Below are 17,259 nucleotides of genomic sequence, written 5' to 3'. Positions count from 1 at the left end.
AGTTTTTAATGTAAAAAGAGGCACCGTCCCTGCCCCTTTAAGTCTTACAATCCAGATTTGTATCAATGACAAATTAAGCTCAAATCAAATAACCTTTCCTACTGCAGTTAGAAACTGCGAGTCATTAGTGTCTAGAATCTGTTCAGCTTAAAGAGTTAATGTCTACTGAAATAACTTGTTACTACAGTATTATATACAGAAAAAAATTCTCTGAACAAACGAGTCTCAGCAAATGTATAATGTATAAATCATCCTTTAGATTTAGGAGGGTAAAGAAGATTGTACTGCATGTGTAAAATGTAGATTTGGTCAAATAACAATTGACAGTAGCATAAAAAAGATTATAAGAGACATGATCAAATGCTCAAAATGTTATTTTACTTTCTTCCCTACTTTAAAGTGATATCTAATTTCCTATAACTTTTCTTATAGAGTAGGAGCAGATATATAATTACAATCATTTCAATCATTTATATAGAAAAAATCAAGCTGCATTAAGTAGATACATTTTTTAAGTTTCAGCAATTAACAACTAAGAAGAGAAAGTCAGCAGAAACTGACCCTAACTAATAGAAATGACAAGGTGAAAGGTGGAAACATCAAATTAGACCAGCAAGACAATAGAAGAGTTAGTTGCACTGTTGAGTGTTCAGTTTTTAGATTGTAAAAGTCTGGTAGAGATTGTCAGTGTTCATCGAATATCCAAGTGTCCCTCTATATTTCAGAAAACTCACATGTAAAGGGTAAATGGGATAACTTGCCACCAATTTACTGTGAGGGAAAAAAAAAAAGATATGGGTCACTTTATGTTAAGGCAGCCAAGAGTGCATGAGTGTCTTCACTTCATCTTTTTTCTACTCTGTGTCACTGGAAACAATTTGAGAAGGTGGAGTTGCAAAACGGAAACAGTCTGGATTGTTCAGACTTTAGTTAGAGCAAAGTTCTTGTAGAAGAGCCACCTGAGCCACACTGGATATGATGTGAATGAGAAACAAACCTTGTGGTAAGTATCTAAACTTTGGGGGTGATCTGTTGCAGAAACTGGTATTAATTACTTTGGTTAATATATAGGATATTATCATTTATTTTAGTCCACGTCTCAGTATTCTCCTGGGGAAAGCTTTTATTCCTTTCTGATTATAACTTCCTTCCTTGCCTTTACATTACTACTGCCATATGATTTCTTTATGTCATTTTTGTTAATCAGTAGGTTCTGATTATTCGTTCTATTCGTTCTAGATGGTTAGTGCCGAGTAGCTCTCTCCTCCCACAAATTTTCATACTCATCTTAATAAGTTCCAGGAAGAAATGCTCTGATGACATCATATGGGGTTCTATTTAATTTGTTAGCTCTAGACTTCAGCCTTCTCTCATTTAGAATTCTTGATTTATATATGTGTTCTGACAAATAGTATTCCCCACTTATCTCAATTCCTTCTTCTCCGAAAATATTTAAAAAAAAAGAAATTCATCATCTGTCAGTGCAATATAAAATTATATCTAGTCTATCACATTTAATGCCATAATCACTGAAATATTCTTTATAATTGACCCCAGAAGCTACACAAAGATTTTAAGTCTTGATTTAATTATAACCACAGGAAAGGCTCTAACTATCTAGAGTAAGGAGATAGCATCTATGTTTATATCAAATTCCCACTGGAGATAAAGTAGATAAAAGTCCTTCAAAATGGGTGGAACACAGTATTTCTGGAGTGGTGCAGTAAAGACAATGGAAATCTATTTCTCCATAAGAGCAATGAGAAAACTATAGGTAATTATTAAAAATCACGTTTTCAATGATTAATTAAAGGCTTGCAGTAATCTGAGGAGTATTTACTCAAGAGAAATTACAGAATCTTGATGAAAAACAGCGAGCTTTGCAGCATTTTATCTTTCCCTTTCCCAACTCCACGGTAGCATTGAAAAACCAACAGCTTCCCAACTATGATAGCTGTTAAAACCAACAGCTTGACAAACATTGAAAGTTGGGAGACCAGGTTTGGGGCACCTCAAAAATCCCTGAGAACAGTCACAAGCTGACCTGGAAGAACTCTAATCATAGGACATGGGGAAGAAATCTCTTCTTTCTCTTCTTCTTCTTTTTTTTTCCCCCTGAGAGAGAGAGGGGGAGGTGAGAGAGAGAGAGAGAGAGAATGACGTGGGAGGGGCAGAGAGAGAGAGAATCCCAAACAGGCTCCGTACCATCAGCACAGAGCCCGATGCAGGGCTCGAACTCACGAACTGAAAACATGACCTGCACTGAAACTGAGAGTCAGATGTTTAACCCACTGAGCTATCCAGGCACCTGGGAAGAAATCTTAAAATGTATATTTTAATATTAGGGCTCATCATAAATTAGGCCTCCTCTACTTAGTCTTCCGTGTAACTAAGGTATTGTCTTAAACTCCACCTTACTCTTCTAACTCTTCCTAGGATGGAAAAGGTCGTGTCCTGCGTAAGCATACCTTTCACATCACATCTCTGTCAGGTAAGTCAGCTCACCAAGGAAGAACGCCCGTACTGAGGAGAGATATCAGCTGGGATATGTAATTAGTGATGTCTTCTAGTTTTCCTGGTCGTGTCTGGTCATGTTGTGGCAATACTACAGTCCTTCCAGCTTGTGGGAAGTCCTGAGGGTGGGCCTACCAAGTTATATCCCTCTCCAGCTCACTCTGATGTTCTCATTTCCTTAACTTACAAAACTACCAAATTTGGCTCTAATAAACCATGACATTGGGATCTAAAATGTGAATATCAGATGTATTTTCTAAAAATGTACCTTCACCCATCTTTCTATGTCTTATGCAGTTTATCTGTAGTCACTAAGCCTCACCCACAGACAGTGCATTACAGCTTTCATCTGTAATGGCCATCTGGTCTCTGACTTGCCCAGAGAGACAAAGGGCCACGGTCTAACAAGAACCTACAAATCATATCCAGATCTGAACCAATCCTGATTCCCAAAACACTCACTGGGTAGATTAATAGTATTGTGATTAACTTAGACCAGTGATTCTCATTTACGGCTACACAATAGAGACCTGAGAAGCAAAAGCTACTAATCGGAGGCCATAGAAGTGAGCCTGTAGCATCAGCAGTTTTAAGAACCCTTCCTGTTCATTCTAATGTGCTGGCAGCATTGAGGACAAGTGCTTAGACTAATCAGATCACAGAACTAGAGCTGAGATCAGTCTTACAAACCACTGGGCTAACATTTTGGAAAGAAAGTTATGGATAATTAGAGGTTACCACAATGTCCAATACTGTAATATTGTTGTAAAAACATATCCTTGCTTTAATAGTATGTATTTACCCAGAGAAATGTTTGAAAAACCAAATAAAATGCTCCTTTCAATTTCTTTCTCATCAGTAATTCCTATTGCATTTTGTTCAACTACATTGTTCTTAAATTTTCATTTATAAAATGTTTATTTATTTTGAGAGACAGAGAGAGTGTGTGTGCAAGCACGGGAGGGGTAGAGAGAGAGAGAGGGAGAGAAAATCCCCAGCAGGTTCCATGCTGTCAGCACAGAGCCCAACGCGGGGCTCAGTCTCAGGAACTGTGAGATCATGACCTGAACCAAAATCAAGAGTCAGAGGTTTAACCAGTGGAGCCACCCAGGTGCCCCATTACAGTTTCAATTTTTAATCTTATGTTCTCTGAGTAGCCTTACACACAGAGAGTAATACAGTATTCATGTGTTCTAGGACATCTGATTTGTGGATGAAATATTTGTGGAGTTGTTTAGGAAAGTCACCATTGTTTTTCTTTGCATAAGTAAAGTTTTGGAAAAATTATGTTTATAATTTATGAACTACCTATATATGTATAATTATGGGCACTTCATTAAATAATAGAATAATGCGTATTTCTACTATAGTCAAACATCATTTTTATCTTAAATTTTTATTAAAAACACTTCAGTTCAAACCTGACAAAATTGGTTATTGTGTGCTTAAACAGTGTAAATGGTGAAGCAAACATCTGTTAAAATAATATTGTGTAAATTTCATATTAAATGAAATAGTTAATTGCAAAGTTTTCACTTTACTGTCCTTATTTTTAGGTAATATAAGTAAGTAGAGTAATTTACGTGGAAATTTATTTTCTATTTTAAGAGGCAAATTTGTGAAATGCATATTTTAAGAATACAGTTTATAATAGAAAAAATACTTTTAGCTATAGACCAAGGTCAAATTGGGAAAACAATAAACCAAAGCATATTGAATAGAAATAACTTTGAATATCTAAATCTTAATTCCATTCTCCATTTTATCATAAAGAGTAATGAAATTAACATTTTTGATTATCTGTCAGTATTTTCTGGCCATAAAATGCAAGCAATTTCATAGATGGGAATATAAAAAAAAAGAAGATTCCACTATTTTGAAGATCTATCTATCATCGATCTATTTATCTGTTTTTATTGTTTATTTTTTTATTTATTTAAATTTTAGTGCAAGTATTAGCTTCAGGAGAAGTCAGTGACTCCTCACTTACATGCAACACCCAGTGCTCATCACAAGTACACTTCTTAGTACCCATCTAGCCCATCTCCCACCCACCTCCTTCCATCAACCCTCATTTTTTTCTCTATTGTTAAGAGTCTCTTGTGGCTTGCTTCCCTCTCTCCTCTCCCCCCCCCCTTTTCATATGTTTACCATTTTGTTTCTTAAATTTCATGTGTGAATGAAATCATATGGTATTTTCCTTTCTCTGACTGACTTATTTTGCTTAGCATAATACATTCTAGTTCCATCCACATCGTTGCGAATGGCAATGTTTCATTCTTTTTGATGGTTAAGTAATAATCCATTATATATATATATATATATATATATATATATATATATATGCCACATCTTCTTTATTCATTAATCAGCTAATGGACATTTGGGCTCTCTCTCTAGTTTGGCTATTAATTTAATTTCTCAGAATTGTTAAAATTAATTGAAGTTAAATTTTTGTCACATTAAGGTGAGATTGATCTTTTAACAGTGTGGAAACATTTCCACTGTGTGTGTATGTCTGTGTGTGTGTGTCTGTGTGTGTAATTTAAAATTTTTTTATTTATTATTCCTCTCTTTTTTTCATCAAATTATCCACTTTTTGGAAACAAATACCTTTCTACTTGACTTTCTACTCACAAGTTTCATCTGGTAATTAGTTAAGTCATATTAAAAATCATCAGTATCACAGTTTTTAAATAAGTTTCTGAAAATGTTATTTTCAAGATGCGTGTCATGTGGCATAGCAGTAGAGTCAGAAGAACTTAGCATTTATTAATTATATTATACTTTCAAAGAAATCTAGACATTTTATGTAAAAAACAATTCATTTATCTTCTGCTTATCTAAATTATCTTATTCTAAATAGATAATTTATAAATTGTGGTTTCTTGACATAGCTCAAGGACTTAAAACCACTTTCCACAAAATGTGTTCTTTTAAAAACATATATATTTCTATTTCTAGAATTGTTCTATTACCTGAATGTTAGATGGGACAGAAAAAAAAGGGGGGGATTTGTGTAAATCATTTTCACTTCCATCAAAGAAATACAGAAGTATTGCATTTGGACCCTACAATCCTAGAGGTTAGGGACTCCAAGTTTATTCTCAATTTTATTCTCCAATTTTGTTCTCAATATCCATTATGGTTTATGGTTATCCCCAAAATACTTAAGGGAGGAAGAAAGGGGGGGGAATGTATAGGGCAGTGGAGAAAGGGAAGGAAGAAAAAAGAGAAGGAAAGAAGGAAGGCAGGAAGGCAGACAGCAAAGAGAGAAGGAAACAAGGAAGGAACTTAATTACTTCTCCACACGTGTCTGTGCTTTCCTTCAAGCCTGAAATATTCCCACTCATCTATACGTATTAGTATCCTATTTATTGCTCAAGATCATGTTCCAATTTGACTAATTCTTTGATTCTTCTGATCATTCTCAAGTGGCTGCAGTTGCTTTTTGCACATCTTGTCTAAGCTTACCTCTGTGTAGACTTCATTCCCAGGCAACCTCTCTCAGCTACTAGCACCTTTGGGCTTACATCTATGAAGCTTACTTTCCTAGAGAGAGAGCGAGAGAGAGAGAGCATCTCTCTCTCTCGCTCTCTCAGCACTTATATCAAACCCTAAAAAGAACACCAATTAGCTAGAGAAATGAAATCATTTTTTTTTGTTTTTGTTATTGGCCTGGATCACATGCTCACCATTGTAATGGGAGAGGTAGGGCTCCTCAATGGGCCACTTTATCAGAATTTCGTGGTATAAGAAATGAGCATTTTTCTCAAAGGAATTGATGCTAACTACAAACAAAACATAAGACACACACTATGTACTTCATTCCTTAAAAAAAATTCAATGTAGGGCATATAGAAGGGAATGAATAAATATGAGCTTAATAGGTAAATAAAGAAAGGTATTTCTATTACATAAGTGATTGCTGTGCAATATTAAGTATACACTAAACTGAAAAAAGGAGGCATGTCTTAGAAGAAAGTACACCACACCATAAGAATATTTGACTATTCCATTCATTTAAAAATCTTAATTTTGTTTCACATAAGTGCCATGTAATAGGAATATAGTTAAGTTCATTTTACCCAACTATGGTTTTCTTTATCTTTTCTAACATTTAACTGAAATTTTTGAGCTTGTACAAATTTTCCTGGAAGCATGATTTGTATTTTAAAAGAAATGTGTACCATATTTGATGGCTTGGGTTATAACTTAACTAAAATAAAAAGAAAATGCATTTATAAAATTTTAAAAAAGTACCAGCACAATATTACAAACACATTAATTGCTCCATTTTAAACCTATAGTAACTTTACTGAAATAGTATTTTTTATTTCTTCATGTGGTCAATCACTTTTAATGTGATATATAATATAAATGGTATAAACATGAAAATCACTATAGAGATCAAATGATTTCATGTGGTTTTATACATGATCATTTGATCATTTGTGTTTTTTGATTATACAAAGTATTCTATTAGCACTAATCTCCTTAGCAATGCACTTAAGTTATTTTAACTTAAGTTATTAAAGAATGGCCTAATTTCTAAAGTGAAAATTATAACCATATTTGACGATCTTATGAGGTTATATCAGGAAGGATATTATGCATTCACTGTTTCCAATGCCTCTGGTTACTGCCAGCATCTGTGTATAGACCCAACACATTTGGCTGCTGAGAAAATACAACACTGGATTAAAGTGCCAACAGTGGGCTATTTAACTATGCTTGGAAAGCTTGGCTACAAATAATTGTGGCAAAAAGCACTAGGTAGTAGTGTTAACAAATCCATCCTTTTCAGAGGTATTGAACTTGGCAACAAATTTGTAGCAATTTTTATCCCTCCCTCTGCTCCTGGTTAATTATCAATTACCTAATTTGCTTCCATCAAACATCATTTACAGGCTTTAATTTCTAATAGACAACACATACCCCTACCAGAGTGACATCTATGTATGTGCAGAAATGTTTATGGAGAATTATGTTGGGTATATGGGAAGACCTGCACATTTTTCAATACTGACTTAAGGGCTGGTAACAAAGCTGGATTTATAATGTCCATCTTTTACTATTGTATTGCCCAGATAAATAACATCTCTATGTCGCTAGCCTCTTTTTTTTTAATTCTATCTATAAATATCTGTATATAAAATCATATTCAGTGTCCAGTTTTAGGCAATAATATTATTGGGAAATGGGATTGTAAAATTAGTATAGCATCTGGGTTTAGAATACAAAGTGAGGAACACAGAATATGCAGAGATTGCTTTTGAAATTGGGTGGTGGATGATGACAATTACAGACGCAAATACAGATTTTGGAGATCGTGATATTAACACAGGAAAGGACACAAAATCACGGAGTCCAGACGTTGTTTAGTACTAATATGTTGATCAGTGAAACTGGCTTTTTAACACAGTCTTCTGTTTTCTTTTCCCAGCCACACGTCCAAAATCACAAAACATTGCTTTCAATTCCAAACACCAATGTGACCATGTTTAAGGGTAAAAAGATGTGCTGATGTTTGCTATACCTTGATTGTAGATTCATACATGTCTTCAAAAGTAGGTTGAAGTCATAATTGCTACCGACTTTGTAGTTTCCAAACTGAACCAGTGTAAGATAAATTGTCTCTTAAAGTTTATACTAGACCTACACCCCTGTCAGACTCGTCTAGTGGATATTGTCATCCAGCTATAGATTTTGTGTGTCACTTTCTTTGTATTATAAACTAACTTTATTATTTGTATTAAAATTAATCTGTAATTTAGGAATATTAAGATTTTGCCCCCGATTTTTTAAAATATGAGGGCAGTAAGGAATTCTTCCTTTCAACTTATCTCCCTACCCCCAGACAAATCACTACAATAACTAAAGAAACCTCTGACCTAGAAATCAACATTCTAATTTAATCATACTATTTCGCTGGTATGATCTGATGACTATAAAACTAATTCTCAGTAGCAGATGAATTACTTTAATAGTAATGGTTCACATATTGTCAGGCAACAAATATGGGATCATTTCTCAAGAGGTAAAGATCTGTAAACCCGGACCAATGGGCCAATGTGTTAAGTCAGTGAGATTAGAGAAATATGATGCACTGAAATAAGTCAATACACAAAGAGCAGTAGAATCAACTTTTGTTGTAATATCACTGGGTTTTTTTATATTTCCTTTCCCACCTGAAATAATAACAATCTAGGCAATTCAGGTGTCAATCTTTCTTACAAATAGAAAGTTAATATGTACCTTTTATTTTATTTTTTAAATTTTTTAATGTTCATTTATTTTTGAGAGACAGAGAGAGAGACAGGGTGTGAGTTGGGAAGGGGCAGAGAGAGAGAGAGAGAGAGAGAGACAGAATCTGAAACAGGTTCCAGGCTCTGAGCTCTTAGCACAAAGCCCAAGGCAGGGCTCAAACTCTGGAATCCTGAGATCCTGACTTGAGCCAAAGTTGGGCACTTAACTGACTGAGCCACCCAGGCGCCCCTAATATACACCTTTTAAAGTAACAAATTTTCTTTGCCAGCTTGGGTACTCCATCACTTGGAAACTATTTCATGGGGTACCTAGCAATTACTTCACTTGGAAACAAAGATACATACTTTCCTGACTTGGGAGTTGTGAATGAAAGTTAGATAAATGTTGATAGTTTTGAAAAGTGATTCCAGATGAAGATATAATAGAAGAGAGTTAATTGTGTATAACATATTTCAAAGTTGTAAGCTTGAAAAGTAGTTAGTTACATGGAGATCACATTCTCTAAGGAATAATTCCTGTTTTAAAGAGTAAACTTAGGGGTGCCTGGGTGGCTCAGTCAGTTAAGCAGGCAACTCTTGATTCCAGCTCAAGTCATGATCTCACAGTTCTTTGAGCCAAAGCCTGCTTGGGGCTCTCTGCCTCCTCTCTCTCTGCCCCTACCTCACTTGTTCCCTGTCTGTCTCTCTCTCTCTCTCTTTTTCTCAGAAATAAAACATAAACTTGGGGCTCCCAGGTGGCTCAGTTGATTGGGCATACAACTTCAGCTTAGGCCATGATCTCACAATTCCTGGGTTCAAGCCCTACTTTGGGCTCTGTGCACAGCTCAGAGCCTGGAGCCAGCTTTGGATTCTGTGTCTCCCTCTCTCTCTGCCCCTCCCCCACTTGTGCTCTGACTCTCTCTCAAAAATAAATAAACATTAAAAAAATATATAAAAATAAAAATAAATTTAAAAAAAATTAAAGAGTAACCTTAATGTACTAATGTGGTTTTTTTCCTATGAATCTCACATAAAATCATGAATTTGTTTAGGTCAGGAGATTCTGGTAAACTAGCTCTTATTGAGAGGTAAATGATAAACATAGATGCTTTAAAAACATTTCTATTGGCACCAACAACAACTTATGAAATGGCCAAGTTATACTTATTTTAATTACTTAGTATTTATTGATCAGGTAGTGTATGCCAGTATTGTGAGAGATAATGGAAATATAAATGAATGTTATGCCTTTTGTTCTCAAGGTGCTCCAGACACAGGGAAATCATCAAACATTTAAAATGTGTTGTGATGAGGGGTGCCTGGGTGGTTCAGTCGTTTAAGGGCCCAAATCTTGATTTTGGCTCAGGTCATGATTTCACTGTTGAGTGCCGGCTCAGAATCCAGCAAAGAGCCCCCTTCCCATCCTCTGTCTCCCTCTCACCTCCCCACTAGTGTGTTCATGCCTGAACTCTCTCTCTCTCTCTCTCTCAAAAAAAAAAAAAAAAAAAAAAAAAGCATTTAAAGTACATTATGATGAATGTAAAAGAAAAACTTAAATGCAATTCCAGGGGTGCAAGTAGAAATGCGTGACTGTGGCCTCAGAGAAGGCTTCGTAAAATACGGACATAAGTAAGTTTTAAAAGATAAACAGAGTTTACTAGGGAAAAAAGTTGTGATTTTATTCTAGGCAAGAAAAACAGCATAAGCAAAGATTCGAAAAAGCATGGTTTGTTTTGGAGGGAGCTATAAGGTTTTCCATATTGTTGAACCGAAAAGGAGCACAGTCCTTGGAAAAGTGAGCTGGTTGATCTTAGAAAAGCAAAGTGTGATAGAGGAATAAGAGACATAAAGGCTGAGGTTTGAGTTAGGACAGGCCTGTAGTCACTGGTAGGAGGAGGAGGAATTGGAGGGTTCTAAGCACACAGACATACTTAGGTGTGCATTCCAGAAATGCCATATTGATATCGGCATGGAAGGTTTGGTTTACAAGTGCATATTCTTATGTAAATTTAAGGCAAAGAGGTTATCACAAAATCAAAATAATAAAATGCTCAGAATATGGTACCCATGGAGCTAAACTTTAGTGAACATTGGCTCCTTGTTTCCAGCGGGGAGAAATTTTCATTCTATTTCTTCTATGGAATTTTTGCTTACATGTTGAAAATTAGTATGTTATACTCTAATTTTGCTTTTTATGTCCCCCCCTTCTCTTAATAGTTAATGATTTTTTTTTTTTCTCTTTTAAAACAAGGACCATGTTGAGGCACCTGGGTGGCTCAGTCGTTTGAGTGTCCTACTTTGGCTCGGGTCATGATCTGAAGGTCTGTGGGTTCGAGCCCCACATCAGACTCCCTGCTGTCAGCTCAGAGCCTTCTTTGGATCTTCTGTTCCCCTCTCTGTCCCTCCTGCTCCCCTACCCCTCGGCTCGTGTTCTCTAAAAAAAAAAAAAAAAAAAAAAAAAAAAATTAAATAAAACAAGGACCATGTCTTGTCTTATATTTGCACTCTGTTAAACAATATATTGAGTCATGAAAATCAGTAACTACTGAATAAATGCATCAATCAAACAATTAATCAAAGTTCTAGTCAGCTGCCAGTATGCAGCAGTTGAACACAACACCTACTTTTGTTCTTCTGAAAGACATGCTCAGAATTTGACCAAGTAGTGATTTTTTACTGCTGCTTTGGCATCTATTCTATATCCCTCCCTTGTATTCACAGGTAGGCAAAGAACGAATGTTTGTGAATTTATAAATATTTTTATGAAAATAAATGAGATTAGCTACAAAGTTATTTACTATACTAGTATTCCAATATGGGTTTGGGGGGGGTGTTGGTAGAAGAGAAAGGAGTAGAGTTTTAGTTAACATAAGGATGTGTTTCATATAATTCGGTTTATATCCTTAAGCATATACCCATGATGTACGTCCTGATGGGAAAAAAATGGAAGTGCCAGCACCAGTGAAAGGGGAATAGGAACAGAACAGGTATCAGAAGTTTGTTTTCATCAAAAAGAAGAAGCTATTCAGTTTCTTCATTCCATAAACTTACATAAGGTGTCTCCTCTCTGAAAGTGGCCCAAAGCCCAAGCTTTGATCTACCCGTTAGAAAATCAAACTAATAATTTATCTAATATAGCATCACAAGAGATATTTCTTTTTGAATAGTAAATAGCAAAATAATTAGACTTTAACTTTGAACTTCTGAATTTGATCAATAATAGTGATGAGAAGTTCATTGATACTTTTTCTATGATTTCTTACCCTTTCTACATGCATTGGTGCAAGTGTTTTAGCCTTTCTAGCAAAAGTTTATAATTGGAAATGAAAGAATATTTTTAAAAAATAAACAAAATCCAAACACAATATGGGTAACTTCCATTTTAGTAAAAATTGACCTTTTCAGGGGGGAAAAAAAAACTCTTTCCTATTTGTTTACATAGTCATTTGATTATTTACCCTACACATTTTTATGAAGTTCCCACTATGAATCCTGCATTGCTCTATGGGCTTGAGATACATCAGCTGGAAATACAAAGAATCTTAACCTTATGAGCGTAAAGAAAAAAAAACAATAAATATAACAAATAATTATAGTTCACTAGAACACAATAAATGCTATGGAAAAAGAATAATTAGGGAGAATTATTAGGGAGTGCTGAAGGGCAGGATGCAATTTAAAACAGAATGATCAAGGATACTTGAACAGAGTTGGAGATGAGGACATTGACTTGCAGATATTTGGTGTGAAGTGTTCCAAGCAGAGGGAACAACCATTGCTAAGTCCCTCCTAAGGGTGGAACATGTTTAGTGTATTCGAGAGCACGAAGGAAGCCAACATGGTAGGAGCTGAGTGAGCAAAGGGGATGAACAAGAATTGCACATAAGCTCGTGCAGTGTGTTCAGGGATGGAGAGCAAATCATGGAGAACCTTGTAGGACATTTTGTGGAATTTGACTGTACTCTGAATGAAATTGCAGATTTTTAAGAATGAGAGGGACAGGTTATGACTTATATTTCAAAGTACTATTTCAGCTACTATTAGAAATGAAGTGTAGAGGGATAGAGCAAGATTAAGTCAACCAGGTAGGAGGCTATTTGAGTAGCATAGACGAGAGACAGAAGGTGGTTCACACCAGGGAGATGGAAGGATAGAAGACAGAAGAAGCCAGTTTCTGGAAATATTTTGAAGGTTTATCCATATTTTAATTTGATTTCATTTGTTTAATTTGTTTAATTTGTTCTTATATAAACTCAGCTAGACGTGAAAGTCTTAAAAGGCTCATGTAATGCTAAAATACTCCCTCAAAATTTTGCACTTACTGTTCCTTTCAAGTATATTTATATTATCTCACATGTGGATGGTGAGTTGCTTGAGGATATGACACAAATTTTAAGTATAACTCTGCCTTAATTGTACTAAGTACTCAGTAAATATTCTTGGATTAGTTTTCTTAAATGAAGATTTGAGAAAGCTTAATAAAAATGTCAACTTTTGTGTAGTTCCCTGGCTTATCAAGTCTTCTGTCATTAAAAACAAAAACAAAAACAAAACTATTGGGGCGCCTGGGTGGCTAGGTTAAGCGTCCGACTTCAGCTCAGGTCATGATCTCACAGTCTGTGAGTTCAAGCCCGGCGTCGGGCTCTGTGCTGACAGCTCAGAGCCTGGAGCCTGCTTCAGATTCTGTGTCTCCCTCTCTCTCTGCCCCTCCCTGCTCATGCTCTGTCTCTCTCTGTCTCAAAAATAAATAAAAACATTAAAAATTTTTTTTTTAAAAAAACATGTGAGATCTAAGGATATGTTTTATGGCAATAGATACTCATTATTTTATAAAGTATTGTGATTACAAAGGTTAATTCACTTAATCTTTTCATCAATTGTAATATTCTTATGGTGACAGAATTTAATATTATTTGTATTCTTCATGTAAATATGCAATCAATAAGGAGACCTACCAGTGAAAAAGAAACATGGAAAAAAAAAGAGTAAAATATTAGTTTAAGTCCAAATTTGCCCCATGAAAGAGATGTATATTTATGTTCATGAGAAGTTCCTGGTAGCAGTTAACACAGCATGCTTGGATATAGTTCTTTTCATAAAGATATGAAAATTAGTGCAATAAATATAATTTATTGGTCTCTACTGATTTTAAAGTTTTTTTATTCTTGGGGCACCTGGGTGGCTCAGTCGGTTAAGTGTCTGAGTCTTGATTTCCACTCAGGTTGAGATCTCATAGTTCATGAGATCAAGCCCCGCATCAGGCTCTACACTGACAGTGTGGAGCCTGCTTGGTATTCTCTCTCTCTCCCTCTCTCTCTGCCCTGTCCCGTTGGTACTCTCTCAAATTCAAAATAAATAAACATTTTTTAAAAATTAAATAAATAAGGTTACATTATTCTTTAGTACAAAACAGACAGAAATGTCCAAAAACTTATAATTTAAGCCACATAACAAGATGAATGATATAATATTGCTTTCAATTCTGACAACAAATTGAAAATGCATACCCTGTTTTTACCCTCTATGTAGGGCAATATGCATTTTAACCTGGATCTGGGAAAATACACATTGTTCTAAAGTAAAAAAATATTCAACGCAAAGTATAATTTGAATTTATAAGATGAAAATTAAGTTAATCTATTTTTTCTTTTTCGTCATTTTGATCTAAAGCCCATCATATTAGTGAAGGTGACTAATCCAAGAATTTTAAGGATGTAGACAATTATGCAGAAAGTACATTTGACATAATGTCTAACCAATAGAGAAGCAAAACTCTTGCTTGGATTATTGGGATAACAACACTTTACCTATAGAAGCTCAGCTTACATATTCCTTTACATTCCTATTTAAATTTCAATGTGATTAAAACCAGAATTTTTCGTGCTAAAAAAATGACAACATTTGTAACTATACATTATAGATTGGAGATATTTAGGGCACGGGACAAAATGATTAATAACAAGTTTTTGTAGAACTTCATGTAACAAAATAATTCTGTTTAAAAATACTTGTGAAGCATCTGCTCTTTCAAAATCTGAGTTCATTGGATAATTCCATCACTTTTTTCTTCTGAAAAGTCACCTTAGTAGCCTTCACAGAATGGATAATAACATTATGCAAATCATAAAGCTATTTTAGCAACATTCTGGTGTGGTTGGTATGTGTATGTGTGTGAATGTATGTATGTGTGTTACCATTTGAAAGCAAAATAATCTGAGAAGTTTTATAGATAAAGATATGTTAATCTTTGACTATTTTACTATCTAGTGGAAAATAATTCAAGTGGAGCCACATGGCGATGTTTCCAAACCCTTAACTCTTTCAGGAATAAAGGATATACAGACTTTGAAATAAAATCCGAAACGCCCATTGATTCCAGCTTATTATGAAAAGTGTTTAATGCACATTTACATCTGGTGGCAAGCCAATTCATTAAGCTCATATGATTTTTATATTAAGTTTCTGTGATCCCTTATCTACAATAATACTTTCATCTGAGAATAGGTCAATTTAGTTGCCAGACGTACACATTTGTCAGGTAAGCTTTCCTTATAACTTTCCATCTTCACTGGGAATGGAAATCACCCACAAGAGAAATGCTCCAAAATTTGGATCTGTACCTTCCACTCTAATTGCATAGAACATCTTTCATGCCTGCAGATATTTTTACATCTAAGACAGCCTGCAGCTCTGCTTGGCAACATGAAACTTGTTTCACAAATTTTTCAGCAGCTGGTATGAAAATGAGCCAGTCTTTATGTAAATCAGTGATCTTTCTAATCAATTTTTAACTACAAAATGAATTTTTTTTTAATTTTTGAGTAAATTTTTTAATGGCAAAATGCTTCATAAAATCTATTTATTTAGCTCGCTTTTCATTCAGTCTCTAATTTGAATAAATGTTGCCATGAAACAGAAAAAAAATTTCTGCCAGAACTATTGTTTTTTTTTTTAATTTTTTAAATGTTTATTTATTTCTGAGAGAGAGAGAGAGAGACAGAGCACAAGCGGGAGGGGCAGAGAGAGAGGGAGACACAGAATCCGAAGCAGGCTCCAGGCTGTCAGCATAGAGCCCTACGTGGGGCTCAAACTCACAAACCGTGAGATCATGACCTGAGCCGAAGTCAGTAGCTCAACCGACTGAGCCACCCAGGTGCCCTTAGAACTATTGTTTTTAAAGGTGTGATAGGCTAAAGGTACACTTTCCTTTTCCTTTTAACTAATAGTATTATAAAATAATACATTTTTACTAATTAAATGTAGTGAGTTTGGCATATTCTTGCAGTACCCACTTTAAAGGCAGTATATTCACATCAATCATTTTTTAGAAAGGCAAAGTACAAAATAAAAATGCTACTTTTGATGCTGCAGCAAATTATTCTTTTTAATTTTATGAGCCAATATTTTTCAAATCACAAACTAAGCAACTATTAAATGTACCCAGTTATTTACCAAGTGCAAGTTACTTCCTTATTATGCCATGAAATGACCATTCTTTTGAGAATGAAGTGTAATACTTACTACATATAGGCTCTTTGTTCTCTGACTGTATTTTTGTGTACATGGACCTACTTTCCTGATTTAATACCCTGGAGTACAGTAGTGTCCTAAGAGAGGATGGGAAAATGTACTCAACCTTTACCACAGAACAGGGAATAAAGTTTATTGTTACATTTATATTTTACCTAAACAGTATATATATCTTTCTGCAAAACACGATGGGTTGTACCTTTTATCCACTTATTTCTAAGGTGACTAGGGATAACTTTTGACTTTCAAAATTCAAAGGTAAAGATTTATCTTTGATTCAATATCATAGACATCTCAAATATGCACTGAGTGTGTTATGAAACACCAATATTCTAAATTAAAGTATAGAGGAACATTTTATTCTCACCAATTTGAATAATTAAATACATTCCTAATATTCAAAGATGAGGTTTTAAAAAAGAGCATGGGTTTGACTGATATTTTTGGTAGGCATTATTTTTTTTAATCTGCATTTTGACTTTGTAGATTTGGATGTGGAATAATATAAAGCTTGCTGCAGAGCAAAGTGTGTTTGAGTTGAAAACCAAAACAAATAATTATTTTTGGAATGACATTACCATTTGTTTTTCTTTTTTTTTCCCAGATTCAAGATCCATTTCTTTTTCTTTATCATTTAGTTAATTAATTAATTTTATTTTTGAGAGAGAGAGCATCAACAGGGGAGGGGCAGAGAGAGAGGGAGACAAAGAATGTTAAGCAGACTCCATGTTCAGTGGGAAACCCAACATGGGGCTCAGTATCACAACCATGAGATTATGATCTGAGTTGAAATCAAGAAGTAGATGCTTAACCAACTGAGCCACCCAGGTGCCCCCAAATGCACTTCTTGTCCAAATGCTTTTTTCTCCAGCTCTGAAACCTAGAATTTAGAAGAGTGCCTATAAGAAGCTAGATTCTTAATATATATTTAGCAATTAAATTAGTAAAAATGGTTTCTTTCCTTGTC

General features: G+C 34.8%; 1 long non-coding RNA gene across 1 annotated transcript; it reads left to right on the top strand.

Moving 5' to 3' along the window:
• Positions 1-882: 882 nt before the first annotated feature.
• Positions 883-11,191, top strand: LOC132695472 (uncharacterized). Its single transcript, XR_009617835.2, has 3 exons — positions 883-1,003; positions 2,437-2,491; positions 11,014-11,191. It is a non-coding gene; the product is annotated as an uncharacterized LOC132695472 (long non-coding RNA).
• The last annotated feature ends 6,068 nt before the right edge of the window (positions 11,192-17,259 follow it).

Source organism: Panthera onca, chromosome B4, assembly GCF_046562875.1.
Source record: "Panthera onca isolate mPanOnc1 chromosome B4, mPanOnc1 haplotype 2, whole genome shotgun sequence".
Classification (NCBI taxonomy): domain Eukaryota; kingdom Metazoa; phylum Chordata; class Mammalia; order Carnivora; family Felidae; genus Panthera; species Panthera onca.
Note: the sequence above shows the minus strand (reverse complement) of the source record. Positions and strands in the feature narration are given on the sequence as shown.